The sequence below is a fragment of the Lathyrus oleraceus genome, chromosome 6 (assembly GCF_024323335.1).
Source record: "Lathyrus oleraceus cultivar Zhongwan6 chromosome 6, CAAS_Psat_ZW6_1.0, whole genome shotgun sequence".
Lineage (NCBI taxonomy): Eukaryota > Viridiplantae > Streptophyta > Magnoliopsida > Fabales > Fabaceae > Lathyrus > Lathyrus oleraceus.
In genome coordinates this window covers 141,079,488-141,099,112 of record NC_066584.1, presented here as the reverse complement: position 1 = coordinate 141,099,112, position 19,625 = coordinate 141,079,488, and positions in this window count along the sequence as shown.

The window sequence follows — 19,625 nt, the reverse complement described above, 5'->3', positions numbered from 1 at the left end:
ATGGCTCTAAGAGAGCTGTCTTTGGCGAAGTTGAGTTGCCAGTTAAGATTGGACCGCAGGTGTTCAAGAGTACCTTTTATGTGATGGATATCCAACCTGCCTATAGCTGTCTGCTAGGTCGGCCTTGGATTCATGTTGCCGGTGCTGTTACTTCTACCCTCCACCAGAAGCTCAAATATGAACTAGAAGGTCAGGTCGTCACTGTCTATGGTGAAGAGGATATTTTTGTTAGCCACCTGTCTACATTTAAGTATGTAGAGATGGACGGCGAGATGCACGAGATGCTGTGTCAGGGCTTCGAAGCCATAAACATCAATGAGGTCGCGCTCGAAGTTGTCTTTTCACCTGAGTTTGAGAAGGTCGGGACTTCTATCTCTTCATACAAGCAAGCTGTCGAAGTGGTTAAAGCTGGTAATGCCCAAGGCTGGGGCAAATTTGTGGAGCCAGTCATCAAAGAAGACAAGTTTGGGCTGGGGTATGCTCTGGGATCTCAGAAGAATGAAACCGGTACTCTCTCCAGCGGGGGTTTGGTTTCTCCCCACATCGTCAATGCTGCAGATGAAGACAAGGCTGACAGCGACTGTGACTTAGATAGCTGGATTCGCCCGTGTGTCCCGGGAGAAAAGCTCGACAATTGGTCGTCTGAAAAAACCGTCCGGGTTACTCTACTGAAAGAGTGATTTTTATTGTTTTCCTTTATTACATGCATAATAAAGTCTTACACTTTGCCCAAGGTGTAACGACTCATTTGTAGGGCCATCCATTTAGTTACATTTCGCAATTATTTTTATCATCAATAAAGGACGGCTTTTGCAAACAATTTTGTGTTCTCTTTCTTTCAGCTTTTTTTACTTTTACAAAAAAAAATGGCAATGTTTCTTTTTTCGTTTTTTCTTTCTTTCCAAAAAAAAAACTCTCATTCTAAGGTAGAGCATGATCCTCCATCATGCAGAGCGGACCACCCGGATCTCACTACTAACGACACTGCTATGGCCAAGTATGACTTCAACAATCCTATCTATTAAGCCGAAGAAGGGGTTGAGGAAGATTGTGAATTGCCTGAAGGGTTAGCCAGATTGTTGAAACAGGAGGACCGAGCTATTACTCCTTATCAGGAGGTGATTGAGACCGTCAACATCGGTACCGCAGACGACAAGAAAGAGATCAAGATCGGGGCAAGTCTACAGGCCGAGAGGAAAGACCGTTGATCATGTACTTGACTGTGTTAGAAAGGTCAATGGGTTGTGTGCTCGGTCAGCATGACGAGTCAGGTCGAAAAGAGCATGCAATATACTACCTTAGCAAAAGTTTACCGACTGTGAACAAAGATACTCATTGCTCGAGAAAACTTGTCGCGCTTTGGCAAGGGCTGCTCGCCGACTAAGACAGTATATGTTGACTCACACGACTCTATTGATATCAAAAAGGGATCCAGTCAAGTATATTTTTGAAAAGCCAGCACTTACCGGAAAGGTTACTAGGTGACAAATGATACTGACAGAGTATGACATCCAATACACTTCACAAAAAGCCATCAAGGGAAGTGTCTTGTCAGACTATCTTGCAGAGCAACCGATTGATGATTACCAACCTATGAGGTTTGACTTTCCTGATGAGGACATCATGTTTCTCAAATCGAAAGATTGAGAGGAACCACTCCCGAAAGGAGGGGCCTGACCCTGAATCCAAATGGGTTATGATGTTTGATGGGGCGGTCCACGTCAATGGTCGCGGAGTTGGTGTATTTTTTATCACACCGGAAGGGGGTTCATATGCCATTTGGTGCCAGAATAACTTTTCCCTGCACCAACAATGAAGCCGAATACGAAGCTTGTATCCTAAGACTTGAGGAAGCCGTCAATATACAGATTAAAACCCTGGATGTATACGGGGATTCAGCTTTGGTCATCAATCAAACCAACGGGAAATGGTATACACCTCAGCCTCATCTGGCTCCTTACAGAGACTACACGAGAAGATTGTTGACTTTCTTTTGAAGAAAACCAATTTGCTGATGCTTTGCTTACCTTGTCTTCGATGATTAAGGTGCTATGCTGGAACTACGTACCCAGAATTGACGTATCTCGGTCAGAGACGAATGAAGAAAGCATTTGGTCAGAAAGTGCGCCCTCGGGGGTATTAAGTCGGTGAATTGGTACTCAAAAGATTTCTTCCTCCCAACACAGATCACAGGGGCAAATGGACACCGAACTATGAGGGTCCGTACGTGGTTAAAAGGATTTTCTATGGCGGAGCTTTGATGCTAACAACCATGGATGGCGAAGGATTCCCGTCCCCTATTAACTCAGACGCAGTTAAAAAAAATACTTCGCATAAAATAGACCCGCTGGACGATAAAAAGAATAGTCCAGGCAAAAAAAGGGCATCCCGACGAACCAAAAAAAAAAAAGAATAAAGAGGTTCGGGCAAAAATTAGGGATATAAAAAAAGAGTACACCTGGTGAGTCGAAAACCCAAAAGGGCGGCTCAGGCAAAAATGGGTATCTCGGTGGATTGAAAACCCGAAAAGGGGGCGATCCAGGCAAAAGTTAGGGAATAAGCGAATGACTGTGATCTGAGTTCATCAGTGTTATATCACCATTTCATTCAATCCGGCAATCTTCGAAGGTTAAAGATCGACTAATCATCCACTTCAGAAAGCAAGATGAGCAGAGCGTCTTGAGGACATACGAGTCATAGCAGAGTCGAAACTCGGTGGGACCCCGTATCCCCATTGCCATTAGGATAGTTCTCTTTTTATAGTGATCACCTCTTTTCAGGGATCAGCTTCCTGATACCCTCGCCTATTCCTGGCATAAAATTTCTCCCCAGTAAGAGTCGAATAATTCAGTTAAAGAGCCTCTTTATTTTTCATTTATCAGTTTGTTTGCAAAAATGTCCGAATTTTTGATAAAACATATTGCATATGAACATAATGGTGGCTTTTGCAGATGATTTGCATAGGAAAACATTTAAAATTGCTTTGAATGTGCTTAATCCCAGACGGTGAATTCAAACCGAGTAATTCCCCCGAGGCATACGTGTATTTTTGGTTGCAGGTCATAGGAACCGGATGCCAAGTCATGAATCCTCATCCCCAAGCGGTTGACAAAGTCTCTCCTCAGCAGAGCATGTTCCCCAGCAGAGTTGACAGTATCCAGACTATATATCCCCAGTGGAGTTGACAGTGTCAGACTGCATCTTCCTAGCAACAGCGGAGTGGTTGCATAACCAATAGATGAGAGGGTGGTGTTCCCAGTGTTCATCTCATTCCCCAGCAGATTATTTTTAACATATTTGTTAATCCCCAGCTTGAGGGCGATTAGCAAGTTCATATCCCCAGCAAAGGTCGTTTCCTACGACATTTCCCCAGGAAGTGTTTTCCCCACAGACTCTCCTCACAGAGCCTCGCCGAACAAAGTTTCCATAGTTGATACTCCCCCCGCAAGGTCAACTTTTCAAGCAGCCAATTTATTTTTGGTGGCTCATTGGTCCCGGCAGACGGATCATTCCCCACAGAGCATTCAAGGATTGATACAGCGATTTGTTCCCTACCGGAGTTTGCTTCCCCAAGCAGATTTCTTTTTACACCATGCATAACATTTTCATTTGCATGCATATCATATCAAGCATACACATAAGCTGATAAACAGGTTCTTCCAAGCAGACTGAAGAATTACTTTACAACCAAGGCCATGAGATCCAGCCAGAGGATGAAGCGTGAGTGATCCAGCCTGAGGGTCGTTTTGAAGATTCAGCCTGAGAATCGTTTTCCAGTGATCCAGCCTGAGGGTCATTTCGAAGATTCAGCCTGAGAATCGTTTTCCAGTGATCCAGCCTGAGGGTTATTTCAAAGATTCAGCCTGAGAATCATTTTCCAGTGATCCGGCCTGAGGTTCATTTTGAAGATTCAGCCTGAGAATCGTTTTCTAGTGATCCAGCCTGAGGGTCATTTCGAAGATTCAGCCTGAGAATTGTTTTCCAGTGATCCGGCCTGAGGTTCATTTTGAAGATTCAGCCTGAGAATCGTCTTCCAGTGATCCAGCCTGAGGGTCATTTCGAAGATTCAGCCTGAGAATCGCGTTCCAGTGATCCAGCCTGAGGGTCATTTCGAAGATTCAACCTGAGAATCGTGTTCCAGTAAGCCAGCCTAAGGCTCAATTTGAAGATTCCCCAGTGAAGTCGCCTACAAGCTTTATTTCCCCAGCAAGCCCAATTGAGGAGTCGTTACAACATGTTCTAGCCCGAAGAATATGTACGAAGCCCAAAAGTGGAATATTCTCGAAGCTGCATATCTAATATGAAGGTTGGGTGTAGATTTCAAAAGAGGGTCAACCAGCGCATGCCTCAGATGCGGGATCCTAATGATGAGAATTTATCATCAAAACAATCCAGATCTAGCCAGAAGATCGAAGTAGATTCAGCCAGAGAATCGAAACAAAGAAGATCTAGCCAGAAGATCGAAAATCGCAACAATTCAGATCTAGCCAGAAGATCGAAGTAGATTCAGCCAGAGAATCAAAGGAAATAGATTCAGCCAGAGAATCGAAACGAAGGAGATCTAGCCAGAAGATCGAAGAAGATCTAGCCAGAAGATCAAAATCGTATCCAGCCCGAGGATCAAAACTAAAATCCAACCAGAGGACTAAATTGAGTATAGGTTCGGCCAGAGGATCGAAACTCCAGATTAAGCCAGAAGACTGATTCAGATCCAGCCAGAGGATCGGAAGAAAAATAAACAGCACGGTGTATTTCCGCGTTTTTGTGGTGTTCTCGGAGCGCAAATTTTCGGTTTGTCTTTGGTATTCAATCACAACTCACCTCGTTTGTCTGATAAGCTGTTCGCTTTCATCCTACTCGGGTTAGCTGATGATTGAATAGGGGCAGCTGTAACACCCCAAAATTTGTCCTCCTCATTCATGCATTCATTTAGCATTTCATATTGCATTTCATCATGTCAATCAGAATTAGATCCAAGAAACTTTAAAAAAAAAAAACGAAAAAAAAAAAACGAAAAAAAAAATAAAATTTACAAATAAATAAATAAAAATAATAATAAATAAATAAATAAAATATAACAAAAAATTTTGGACTTGGGTCTCTCTCATTTGAGCCCACAAAGCCATGAAATTCAGTCTATAAATACCAAGGCTTCACTTGAGAAAAAGGAAGAGAAGCAAAAATACTCTGAGGTTTCCTTGGATCAAAACCCTGAGGAAAAAGATAGTGAGAGAAGAGCTAACAAAGTTCAGAGCAGCCTCCAAACCCTGAAGGGAACTCAACTGCACAGAATCACCTCTGCCTCACATAAACCCTAAAGGTTGTTTTGTAAACCTCACGGGTGCAACTCAATTTCAATCAAGCTCTCCAATCAGGTTTGCCCTATATCCATCATCTTTATGCCTTTAATTTGAATGCTCTAAATGTATGAGGTATTATGGGTGAATTTGATACCCTTTTGATGCATGTGTTTGACAAAAGGTTTAGGCCTCCTACCCTTGGTTGCTTTTTGTGAGCTTTTTTGTGAATTGAAAGAGCATGATTCATGTGGTTACATTTTGATTTGGGGGCAACCCTTGATTACCCTATTTTTTTGTCTCTAACCTGTTTGTTGAGTTTTTGTGAGGGCTCACATGACTTTTACAGGGATAACTTGCGTGGTTTCCCACTTTATTTGTGGGATACCCCCTGGAGGTTCATTCTGATTACCTGTACTGACTCACCTTTCTTTGATGACATTAGCTTGGGAGATCCCTGGGTTTCTTACTCCTTTAATTGTTGTTACTTCGGATCTTTATCCGTGTGGTACTTTTACCTCTTTTCCGCATTTTATCGCTTTCTTAGCTGGAAGACCTCGATATGAGGCCTTTGTTTTCTTTTGTTTATTTACTTTTGAGCCCCTTGTTGGCACATTTACTTTATACATGTTTGTTTTCTATGTGTTCGTATCCCTGCAGGTAGCGCGGTTCCTTCGTCAAGGACTACCTTTTTGCCCTTGAGCATCCCAAACCCTAAAACCGAAAGCAACACGTTAACTCCTTCTACTACAGGCGAGTAAGTCTCCAAAGGTCGAGCATCCGGTAGATTGCGTAGTAACGTCGTTCGTCCAAAACCCACTCCATAACCCCGTAGTTAGCCGAACTACGTTTTGCTCTGATTCTCAGGCCAGATGAGATACGTAGGCATAAGACGCGATGTCTTGGCGAGCACAATTACCCTTAACCCCTAGGTAGCCGAGCTACGAAGACTCTGATTCTCATATTCAGATGAGATACGTATGCAGTGGATGCGACATTTGCGCGAGCCATTTTCATTTAACCCCCCTTTTTTAGTAAATAACACAATAGATAAACCCACACCCTTTAGACAAGAACTACAGAAGTGGATCCCGTAGAGTACTACGGATGCGTAGGGGTGCTAATACCTTCCCTTCGCATAACCGACTTCCGAACCCAAGATTTGGTTGCAAGACCCCGTCTTGTCCTTTCCTTTTTTAGATTTACTTCGAGCGTTTCCTTTCCCTCCTTTGGGATGAATAACGCACGGTGGCGACTCTTCTGTCATTTTCTTTCGCCGGTTGTTTTTTCGCGCACTGTATTTTTCAGGTTGCGACACCTATGGTATAAATGAATAGTTGCTTACTAACCGGCGCTCATTCATCTTATCCTCAGTGGAACTCTTGGCTTTCTGCCTACAAGCCAGCAGTCATAAGTCCTATCTGTGTGGTTTATTACCTACTAACCGGTAGTTATAACCCTATTTTCTCCCCTAGCAGAGTTAACTTTGTTGTTCATCCCAACCGATGACAGTTACTCTTCTGTGGTTTTCTACCCAGTATTTGGTAGATGTAATCCCCTCTTTATGGTTATCTTCATCCAGTATTCGATGTTGATTTTCCCTCTCTCTTCTGGGTAATTGCTCTGAGTAAGCAATTTTATCCCCAGCGGGTCCTTTCACCGTTTGCCAGTGATTGTGTTCCCCGGATCATTGATTTTCATCAATGTATTTCCAGTGAGTCAACTTTCATCTACCCTTTTGCCGATAATGTCTGTTGCTCCCTTTGATCGGTCATCATTACATACCTAGTTTGGTATCCCGATGCCTTTCTCTTCGGATGATTTATCCTTTAACAACCTACAACCCGGTTATGGATAATCTTCCATGCGAGAGTATTATCTACGTTTTGACGGCTATAGATAATACATCTCATACGCTCTTTGGTCAATCTTTTGATTGTTTTCTCCAGCAGAGTAAGATTCGTATTCCTTGTGGAATCGAATGTCCATCCTATAAACAAGTCTGCTTTTCTAGCTTTCTTCAGGATGATGAATGTTTTGGAACACAAACCAATTCACGATTTCGGTTGATTTTATCCTTTAACAACCTACAACCCGGTTATGGATAATCTTCCATACGAGTATATTATCTACGTTTTGACGGCTATAGATAATATATCTCACACACTCTTTGGTTGAATCCTTTGTTTGTTTCCCCAACTGAGTAAGATTTGCATTCTTTATAGAATCGAATATCCATCCTATAAACAAGTCTGCTTTTCTAGCTTTCTTCAGGATGATGAGTGTTTTGGAACACACACCAATTCACGCCTTGGTCGGTCACCTGTTATATGCCTACAACCCGGTATCCTTGGTGTTCCTTCCTGTCTGCTCCCTATTATGACCTTGGTCCCCTGTGGAGTCATTTTTTTCCCTGAGTTGAAGTATACCTTTTTCAGGTTTTCCTCAGATGATTTGGTCGATTGATATCTCTCACCCGTACACAGGTTTTAGATATTCATTCTTCCCAAGCATGTTACTCACTAACCGGTAACATCTCATCCTTCGGCTTCCCCTGGAAAGTCTTTGTTAGATTTCCCCAGCGGAGTTGTGGTTATATTCGTGTTGCTATATTGGCGTTCTCCCCAATACACGCATTTTGTGAGTCAGCTTGAGTATCTCCTTTGGTTTTGTTCCCTTTGGAACTCTTTCCTCCCCAATTTCAATCCTCTATTCCCCAGTGAGGTCTCCAGTTTCGAGTCGTGCCCTGCTCACGCAATGTCAAGTTTTTCCCCTAATTCAGAGTTGTGTCCTGCTCGCGCTTTTCTTTTCTTATCCCCATGAGAGTCCCGTCAGAGTCTCTGTTTCCTAGGAAGTGTATTATTCCTATGGATTTGTCTTTTCTCCTGATTTTTCTTTTCTTCTTTGTGAACTCATATTCCCCACAGAGATAATTTGTTTTGCATTCATACATTCGCATCATGAGGTCTCTCAGGGACCAAAATTTGTCTCATTATTGTTATTTAAGCCCATTCTACCGCGTCGAGATGAAGACTTTAACCTTCACTTCTCCGGCTAGAATGACCTTAAATAGGGGCATCTGTAAGACCCCAATTTTGTCCCTAAGATTCCTCATGGCATCATGTCATATCATTTGCATTGCCTCAAGGATCATTGGACACCTTGCTTCCTTCCCTGTGGGTGGGATCCTCTTTTGAGTGGTTCTTGATCACCAAGCATTCCTTGCATTTATATGTCATTGCTTTTCTTTTAATAACTAACCAAAAGTACAAAAATATGTCATCTAACCTTTGTCTTGCAGATGAAGCAATAACAGGTCAAGGCATCAAAGGCATTCATTGAGCAATAGATGGTGGTCATTCTTGAGATTTGGACCCCATGATCATTCACAAGAGTTCATATGAGTTATGATGTCTATTTGAAGCAAAATCCTAAGTGGTAGAAGCTTGAATCTCATCAGAACATTTCCAAGTCATCTGAAGACCTGGAAAGTCAACTGCAAAGTCAACTGTGGATTTGGAGGTGGGAAGTGATTAGAAATAATTCATTCATGTTAAAACAAGTCTCATTTGACATTTCAAACACTCACATTGAAGAATTTGAGGTCCAGTCAAAAATTTCCCAAAATAGAAAGTGACCCATAATTTGAACTTTCCAAAAATGGAAAGGTTTTGGACCAACTTCAACTCAATCTTACATCATCAAACAAGCTTCAAATAAAATTTTGTTGAACATGAAAGTTGTATATCTTTCTCTCCCATTTCCAAAATGTCCAAGATCATGAGCATATGATGTGTGGTTGAAGAGATATGATCAAATCATTGCCAAGTATGCATGGGACTTCAAATGGCCATATCTTTTGATTCAAAGCTCCAAAATGAGTGGTTCTTTTTGCAATATTCTCCTCTTGACCTCTAATTTCCAAATCATGCATCACATTACATGAATTGTCATCATATAATCACTTGTTAATCCATGCCTTTTTTGGAGGGAAATTGCAAAATTCAAAAATGGTGCATTGTATGGACTTTCTACCATTGCCATTGAGTTTAAAAAATGATTTTAAGTGAAAATGATGAAGCAATTGGTACTGTTCACGTGTAAATGGTACATGCACCATGCAAATTTGGATTTTTGGCAAAATACCTTATTATCATTAACCAAGCTAATTATGGATTAACAAAGTTATTAGGGCTTCATATAAATACCTAAACTCTAACAGAATTGAAGAGGTTAATCATTTTTCACATTTCTAGATCCAAAATTCTCTCTCACTTCAAATTTTTCTCTCATTCATAATTCAATTTTTTTCCAAATAGCATTGCATTTTGACTTCATTTTCTTGTTCCCTAGCTTGGATTTAGAGTAGATCAAGTGCTGTTTTGTAGAATTCGTGCAAGGATCAAGTGGTGGAAGTTCATGAAGATGACAATGGAGTTTCTGTTTTGAGCTAGATATAGTACCATTCAAGCTTCAATTGCTTCATCAAACTTCATTTCAAGCATTGTAGAGTGGATTTGAACACTTCAAGGCTGTGGATCGTGTGAATTCAAAGGCTCTGCACTTCAAGAGGTCATAATTCAAATCTTTTAATTTTGAAATCCATTGCTATATTATTGTAGATCTTGTTCTCCTGATGAATCTGGTGAAAGAATCATGTGATTTGATGCACTATTGACTGAGTTAGGATTAATTCAAGTTTCATGCATGAACTTTATCTTGTTCGATTCTCTCTTAATACATGGAATTAGGCTTAGTTCTTGTTTGATCCATGATCTCCATGAAAAATGCAACATGTTGATGTCCTTGTTTTGAATTTCTGGAGAAATTTTCTGGAAACGCATGAAGCTTCGTTACTGTTCATCTTCTTCCTCATGAAGAAGATGAAGTTCATGCTATTGGCCACGGTTTTCATGTTCAGCAACGGTTTCCTGCGTTCTTGCCACGCTGTGCTAGGGTTTCAATATCATTGGTCCACGTCTTCGCCATGCTTGCATTTTCATTGGTCCATGCTGTTTGACCAAGCGCTGACCTCCACGTCGTTTAATGAAACGACCGTGTTTCACTATGAGGCGCGCATTTCATTTGAATCCTTACAGGATTCGATTCCCAGCGAAGGGACTTTTTTCAAATGCTTCATCATTTTCATACTTTCCCTCCTTATTTCATACTACTTGTCCATTTTGATTTTTATTTTTTCCTTAACTTAGAAAAATCATAACTATTTGAAAAATGCATCATTTGATCTCCAAATTTTTGCATCTTGATCCTTGTTCTATCTTGTTTTTTATCATGATGATTTCCAAAATTGTACATGGCTGTATTTTATTTGGTGTAGGTTATGTGATCATGTGTCTAATTGTGACCTTGCCTTGCTTATCTTGTTGTGAAATGCTTGATTTTAATCCAATGAACTTGAAATTTTGCATGTTGATTCTAGACACATTGATGGACATTTTGGTTTTGGTTTGACATTTTTCTCAATTACCATTTCTGTTTTATGCATGTGCTAACTTGGTGTGACAATTTGTGTCACACCTTTGATTGTCCAACTTGTACCATTTAATTTCCATGCCAAATGATTTTGGATGCTTCTGATTTTTTGTATGTTGATCATGTTAGATGTCTTGAATGTGCATGAATTTTTCCAGATCTATTTGAATCATTTCTGTTTTGATTTGAATTTTTCATTCATAATGATCACATATGAACTTTGAAATTGCCTTTGACTTCTTTTGATCATGAAATGCATTTGATGATTGATTTTGATGTGAGCCCTTTTGGGATATGTCAATATGTGCTTGAAGTTGCTTTGTGTTAAATTTCAGCTCCTCTTTTGAATTTTTTCTCCATCTTTGACCCTAGGCTTTAACCTAGTGGTTTGTTGCTTACATTTGATCTTTGATTTCAGGTTTAAGCATCCAAGTTCCATAGTTGATGATGCTTCATCATTTGAGTATTGATGTTTGCTTTTGATTACTAACATTATGTGTTTTGTAGGTTGATGCTAACTCATTTGAGTTTGCCTTATGGCTTACACATTTTGTACATTGGGATTGTCTGTTGCTTATTGACTGTTGTCTGTTTGTCTGAACCTTGTACTGATTTGTTTAGTTGTTTCCACAGGTGCTTAAGTTGCTTTAAGTTCATTTGAACTTTGCTTTGCTTGGTTGCTTAACCACTTAGGTATAATCCCTAATCTTCATGTAGTCTGGAAGACCTGTCATGTTACTTTGGCAGGCACCTGTCTGAAGCCCTCCTTAAGAGGCAATGTTTGTGCTTGTTTAATTTTGTGCGAAGCAGGTTAAGTCCTCTTTAGAGGCAATTGGAAGATAAAAGAGATGAGTAATCCATCTCCTGCTACTCAGTGTTTCATTCACCTTGCTCACACCATGTGTTGATGCATGGTGAATAAGAACCCAAGATCTTATAGAGTCAATCATTTGTGGAGAAGAGTTCCTACTTTCTGAACTCCCACACTTTCCATTGATCAAAGCTCTCCCTGACCAGGGATAAGAGCTATGAGGCACACCCCTCATCTCCATTTCATCTGCTTCACCCTAACTCTCAATGTTAGGGTTAAGAGCTCAAAACACCCCATTCCAGTTGGCTATAAAGCTTAACCTTGCTTGAGCCTAATAGATTGTGTATAGTGTGTGCTAATTGACTTGTTTGTTTGCTTACTTGATTCATCTGTGCATATTTGATTGAGTGTACCTTTGTGCATTTATCTTCATTACTTGTATATCATTTCATAAACATTGTTCATTTCTTTGTAACATTTTTGTTGTGACCATTGAGGAGGCAAGCATAAGTCCATCAATTGGCAGTTGTTTCCTGTGATATGGTAGGAGACTAGTATAAGTCCATTGATTGGCATCTGGTATCCTTGTTCCTTTGCTTTGTGAGACTAGTATAAGTCCATTGATTGGCATCTGGTATCCTTGTTCCTTTGCTTTGTGAGACTAGTATAAGTCCATTGATTGGCATCTGGTATCCTTGTTTCTTTGCTTTTGTGAGACTAGTATAAGTCCATAGATTGGCATCTGGTATCCATCTTGCTCTATTTGCTTTTTGCTTTGTGTTGCCTTTTCCAAAGGAATCACTTGAATCATCTACATATGATCTCAAGAGGTGAACATCTAAGAAGTTTTGCTTCCTCACCCTCCCACCTTTTGTGTCTTTAAACCTCCATTTGCATGTTAACCCAAAACCTAAAAAAAACTATTGTGCAAACATTTTCATCTGTTTTTTTCAAATTAGAAACCTAGGCCCTAAGCCTCTGATTTTCAAACTCCATTTTCACAATACTTCTTTTGAGTTGAATTCTAATCATACTTTGACTTCATTCTTTGTGAACACTCCAAACTGGTTAATTTCACTCACTCAATTGCTTTTGTGGCCTAAGTCCACTTCTTGATCAAGTTTTCATACATTAGCCATAGATCTCAATTATCTTAGTGGTTGATGTTAATCTCGCCTTTTGTCCTTAGTGATCGAACTGTAAGACTTCCATACTGAAAATAGGGTTAACCCCTCTAGTATGTCGAAGCTATTCTCACGTGGTGGACTTGTTGTTGATATAGGTTGAGTTTTCTCCCGTGGATAATGAAAGACCTTAGGGCTTTTGTTTAAAATCAATCCACTCACTTACTTTTGGAAATCTTTTAGCCGAACTATGGCGTTTTGATCCTGGCCTTCCATGGAAAGGTACGTAGGTAACGGGTTCATCCGTTCAAACACAAAAATAATAACTTGTACATTCTTTTCTCATCCCTTCAATCATGTTTGCACAATAAATATTTCATAAACAAATAACATTCATACAACAAGTTGTGGAAAGGGCTCCCTAGGAGTACCTAGGACGTTTTGGGTGCCTAACACCTTCCCATTGCGTAATTAACCCCTTACCCAGATCTCTGATCTTTTCATTAGTTTTCTATGTGTAAAACTTCTTAGGCTTTTGTTCGCTTTTTAGCCATTCCTTTGGATAAATAAAAGTGCGGTGGCGACTCGATTCTTTGTATGCTTTGCTTTTGATTTAATCAATAAATCATAAAGTAACGAATACACCGCTACAACTTGGAAGCTTTTTGTTTGCAGTTCTCCGATGTGGATACCGACGAGTTGAATTCTATATTTCAACCTTACATTCATATCCAATACTGCATTACATACGCATCATAAACAAACAGTCATGCATTGCATCATACAATCATGGATTGCATCATATAGTCATACATACCAAACATTACAGCTGATTTATCTCCCCTAGTGGAATATTTCAATTCATTCCCTACATATCAAACCAACCATTTATATTCCACTCTTTACAAATCCCTTTCATCGAGAAAATTTTCGGTTAGTTTTGTATTTACTCCTCTTCCATCTGAATACCCGAAAAGCTAGCACAATTCGCACTTTCAAGTTAAAGATGACTAAATAGGGGCAAATGTCATGCCCCAAAATTTACCCTTTCCTTTTCTTCTTTTAACATACCTCATATGCATACATCAAATCATATCATGCATGACCATTGCATTTGGTTAGGGAATCACAAGCTTGGCCACATTGTGTATTGTATATTAACCATATGATTTTGCTTTGTTTTACTTATTAACTAGACCTAATTTCCTAAAAAGTTGGTACTTGTTTTCTCTTGTTACTCAAATAGGTTATTATACTTCAAAGCAAGCCAAAGTTAAAGTCTTTGATCAAGCAAAATGCAAGTTTTGTGCAAGTTAGGTGCAAGTTAATTCAAAAGGTGTTTCATGTGGTGATCTCCATACCACAACCCTCAAATAATCAATCCAAATCAGATACCATTCAAGCGCTAGTCAATATTTCATCAAGTGATCCTCATTCCATCACCATCATGGTTTAAATTGCAAGAAAAATTAAAATTGGCAAAAAGGGTGCAAGGTGGTTTGACCTAATCCTATGCCTTTGGTCCAAAATCCATATCTCTTTCAATTTTCATCCCAATTCCAAGATTCTTTGAGACAAATGTGCCTTTTGGGATCCTATACAACTTTAATTCAAGGGTCAAACATCAATTCATCAATTTAAGACCTCATTTGTGCCAATGGCCATGTTGCCAAAATGGGCCAAAACCTTGCCATGACCCCTACTTTCCACCCTTGCCATTTTCAGCTCAATTATCCTTTTGACCCCATTCCTTCTGCATTGTGTTAAGCTTATGTCAAAGATCATTTGGCCCAAGTTTGACTAAAAAATCACAAGGGAATCAAAATTTATGGCATCATGAACATTGGGCCTCAAATGATCAAACATGCTGCAAAGTGCTTGACTAATTGCCTTACCCACCAAACCAGGTCACAACCTCAAATTCACAAGACCATAACTTTTACCTCAAATATCCTCTTGGATTTATTCTTTTTTCATCTTATTATACTCCATAAATTGATCATTTGGCTCAAAGAAAATCACAAAACGCACGAGTGGATTGAATTTCGCCTAGGCTTGAACATGGTGACCTAACTCTGTTTTGGTCCGTGACCTATAATGTTGAAACTTGCATAAATCAACTTGGGACCACTTCTCACATGTTCAAATTTATTAACCATGGCCAAACGCATATGAGTATCACATGAAACGACTTGTAAGCATCCAAATTCACGAGTTTGGCACCAAAAATTCACACGCCTGAGATCTGAAATTTTCCCACTCAATTCACATGAATTCGAGCTAATTCCACACGCATTTAGATCCCGACTCATTCCCTATAAATAGTTGAATCTATTGCATTAATTTCCAAGATTTAAGAGCCAAAGAAACCCTGCCAACATTAAAGCTCGGTACCACTAAAAACTAGTCAAGCTCTTTTGCGTTTCAAGCTCTTCTCCTTCCATTTCTTTGCCCAAAATCCTTCATCGGCATCCTCTGAAGGTGTTTGAAGCTTTGATTTAGTTTGAATCCTTCTGCAACTTAGTTCCTGAATCCACCATTGTTGACTTCTGAAGCTTCATTCGAACAGGTAGCTATGAGTTACAACTTTGAGCAAACAAGTTACCACACTCTTCGCCTTGCTCCACAGATCAAAAGCCCTAACCTAGTGGTCATTTATTTTCAGTATTAACCATTTAATTTTACTTTGAAGAACTAGGATCCTTCGAGTTTTTAAGAAAATTCTCCCTGCTCAGTGTAAATCAATTGCTTTGATGCAGGGAGACATGAATGATGAAGTGTTTCACATCTGAATCCATGTTTGATTCAAGTTAAAAACACGAGTTCATGATGTTGCAAAATCACAAGTTCTGAGATTGAAGATGAAGTGCTTCGCACGTGTTGGAGCCAAATTCAAATGTTTCAGTCAATCAGGACATGCCACCTTGCTAGCCGTTGTATTCGAATTATTTTCTTTTTCTTTTTATTTCATTTAATTCATATTTATTTCAAAATTATTTAAAAATAACTCCCTTATTATTATTTTTATCCATCTTTTTCATAATTCTATAAAAATATTTTCTACCTCATGACAGTTTTTGCATTTTTTTTAAAATCATTTTTGCCTTAAATGCATATTTTCTTTTATTTTTATTTTATTTTCTTCTTGAATTTTTATTTTAATCATTCTTAAATATTTTTAACTCCAACTTTTGAGGTCAAACTTCTCATATTTTTGTTGACCTCCCACATTTTTGTTGGACATTTGTTTGATACTTTGACCCCCCCTTGTAACACCCCAAAATTTGCCCTCCTCATTCATGCATTCATTTAGCATTTCATATTGCATTTCATCATGTCAATCAGAATTAGATCCAAAAAAAAAAAAAAAATTTACAAAAAAAAAAAAAATTAATTAATTAATTAATTAATTAATTAATTAATTAATTAATTAATTAATTAAATAAATAATTAAATAAATAAAATATAATAAATTTTTTTGGACTTGGACCTTTCTCAAAAGCCCACTAAGCTACCAATATTAGCCTATAAATACTAGAGTTTCATTGAAACAAAAACTACACAGAAGAGGAGAAGAAGGGAGAGAAGCAAAATACTCTGAGGTTTCCTTGGAACAAAACCCTGAGGAAAAAGATAGTGAGAAAAGACCTAACGGAGTTCAGAGCAGCCTCCAAACCCCGAAGGGAACTCAGCTACACAGAATCGCCTCTGCCTCACATAAACCCTGAAGATTGTTTTGTAAACCTCACGGGTGCAACTCAATTTCAATCAAGCTCTCCAATCAGGTTTGCCTTTATTCCCATTACCTTTTGCTTTGAAGTTGAATACTCTGAATGGATGAGGTATGATGGATGAATTTCATTAGGTTTTTCGCCCATGGTTTTAATATGTATATGAATGTATAAACAATGCCTTGAATGTTTAACCGTTTAATTTTTGAGTGTATGCCACAGGGTTTGAGGTTTTTGAAACCATACTGTTATTCATGAAAAAAATACTTATGGTGTTTCACTAACCCTTTTGTTGAGTTTTTGTGAGGGCTCACATGACTTTTGCAGGGATAACTTGCGTGGTTTCCCATTTTATTTGTGGGGTAACCCCTGGAGGTTCATTCCGATTACCTGTACTGACCCACTTTCTTTGATGATGTTAGCTTGGAAGGATCTCAGGGTTTCCCATTCCTCTAATTACTGTTACTTCGGATCTTTATCCGCGTGGTACTTTTACATTTTTTCCGCATTTTACTGCTTTCCTAGCTGGAAGACCTCGATAGGAGGCAACGTTTGAGCCCCTTGGTGGCATTTTACTTTGAGATACATGTTTTGTGTTTTGTATTCATATCCCTGCAGGTAGCGCGGTTCCTTCACCAAGGACTGCCTTTTTGCCCTAGAGCATCCCAAACCCTAAAACCCAAAGCAACACGTTAACTCCTTCTACTACAGGCGTGTAAGTCTCCAAAGGTCGAGCATCCGGTAGATTGCGTAGTGACGTCGTTCGCCCAAAACCCAATCCATAACCCCGTAGTTAGCCGAACTACGTTTTGCTCTGATTCTCAGGCCAGATGAGATACGTAGGCATAAGACACGATGTCTTAGCGAGCACACATCCCCCAACCCATAGGTCAGCCAAGCTACGAAGACTCTGATTCTCATATTCAGATGAGATACGTATGCAGTGGATGCGACATCCGCGCGAGTCATTTTCCTTTAACCCTTTTTTTGGTAAACAGCACAAGATAAACCCACACCCTTTAGACAAAAAACACAAAAGTGGATCCCGTAGAGTACTACGGATGCGTAGGGGTGCTAATACCTTCCCTTCGCATAACCGACTCCCGAACCCAAGATTTGGTTGCGAGACCCCGTCTTGTCCTTTCCTTTTTCAGGTTTACTTCGAGCGTTTCCTTTCCCTCCTTTGGGATGAATAACGCACGGTGGCGACTCTTCTGTCTTTTTCTTTCGCCGGTTGTTTTTTTTTCGCACTGTACTTTTCAGGTTGCGACACCCCCCTTGAAAAATTCCATTTTATTTTCTTTATTTAATCAATATTAAATCATTATTAATTGAACTTTAATTTTCTTGATGATCTTTTTAATACTATGAGTTAAGTTTGATTACTTGGATGATGTCTTCTTCCTCATCTCAAATCATTGATAGATGGACTTGAGGTTGATCAACCTTCTTTGATCCTAAACTGTTGGTGGATGATTATTAATCATCCTCAATACTTTGCATCAATGATAGGTTAACCCTCGATGCGCCATATTTTGAGTCCTTTAATTTAAGGATATAATGATCCCTTGTGTTTGACTTGATTCCCTCTTTATTTTTTCTACCTCTCTCTCTCTCTCTCTCTCTCTCTCTCTCTCTCTCTCTCTCTCTTGTTTTAAACATTGTATTGCATGTAGTATGTGATTAACTTGGTGTTAATTCTCTAACATGTCTGATACATACATGGCTACTATCCCGACATCCTCTTTCTCTCTCTTGTTTTAAACATTGTATTGCATGTAGTATGGGATTAACTTGGTGTTAATTCTCTAACATGTCTGATACATACATGGCTACTATCCAACATCATTGACTAACCATTAACTCCTAACATTAATCATTACTTTTTACATTATTGCCTTTACTTCAAGTCATTTAAGCTCAAGTCATTTAAATTTAAGTCATTTAAGTTCATGTCATTTAATTTCATGGTATTTACTTAATGCTATTTTATTTTAGGTCACATTAGTCATTACATCATTCCATACTATATCCATCTATGTTCATTTGTTTCTCTTATCCTGTTTGACTTTTGGCTTGTTAAAACTTAATGAATCAAAACATGGTAAAGTAACTTGGACCTAATCCTAATCTCACGCTTGATTTGGAGTATTGAATACCTATTGGACTTGGACTTAGGATTTAGGCCCCTTTGTTTGACTTGAAGTGACATTGTCCTAAGACCTTGTGGACACTCTGATTTGCCCTTGTTCCTATTTTGAGCTTTTTAGGTTGTGTGTTGTTTCACCTTCTTTATACCTCTTGCATGCATCTTCTTAGGTTTAGTATTATCTTACAATGAGACATAGGACAATACACTTTGCACCCACATGGATTTCTCTTGGGATGCCTAACAATGAGACCCTAGGCTAGTTTTGTATGATCATGCATCATTGTTTGTCCATAAATCCTTTCCTCTGATTTGGCTTGACACAATTTACATTGGATCTAATAAATCCCTTCATCTGTTTTTCTTTCCCTTTTTCTTTGTCAAGTGACCATAAGTTCCTTGGTCACTTGATGGGACTTGCCTTTGCTGTTGGTGTAAGCCCTAGAGGCCAATACTTTTGGTACTTGTATCGAATTATTTATTAATTAATAAAAGGCTTTTTCTTTATTATTGTTGATTAATAAAGTCCCTGGAATAGATAGCCCGTTTAATGTATTAAGTGTGACTTAATCATGAGAGCACATTAAACATAAGGACACTATTCTTAAAGTATCCGTAGTCGAGCTTTATTGTGAAGTGGGATAACATTAAAGCATTAAGACTATTATGTTTGTAGACTGATGATCACATCTCATGGATCATGGATAAAAAGTTATCAAGTCTTAAACATAGGTATGAATATTAAGAGTAATATTTATACCGGATTGACCCGCTATGAGAATACTATATAGAAAGTTATGGAAAGTGTCATAAGTTATTCTCATGGTGATAATAGTGTATACCACTCTTCGACCTGAAACCACTATGGATCCTAGATGTAGAGTCGAGTGCTTCATTGCTGATCCAACGTTGTCCGTAACTGGATAACCATAAAGACAGTTGATGGGTACTCCACAAAGCATGCTGAGGGACATGAGTGTCCTAGATGGAATTTGCCCATCCTGCGTAACAGGATAAATG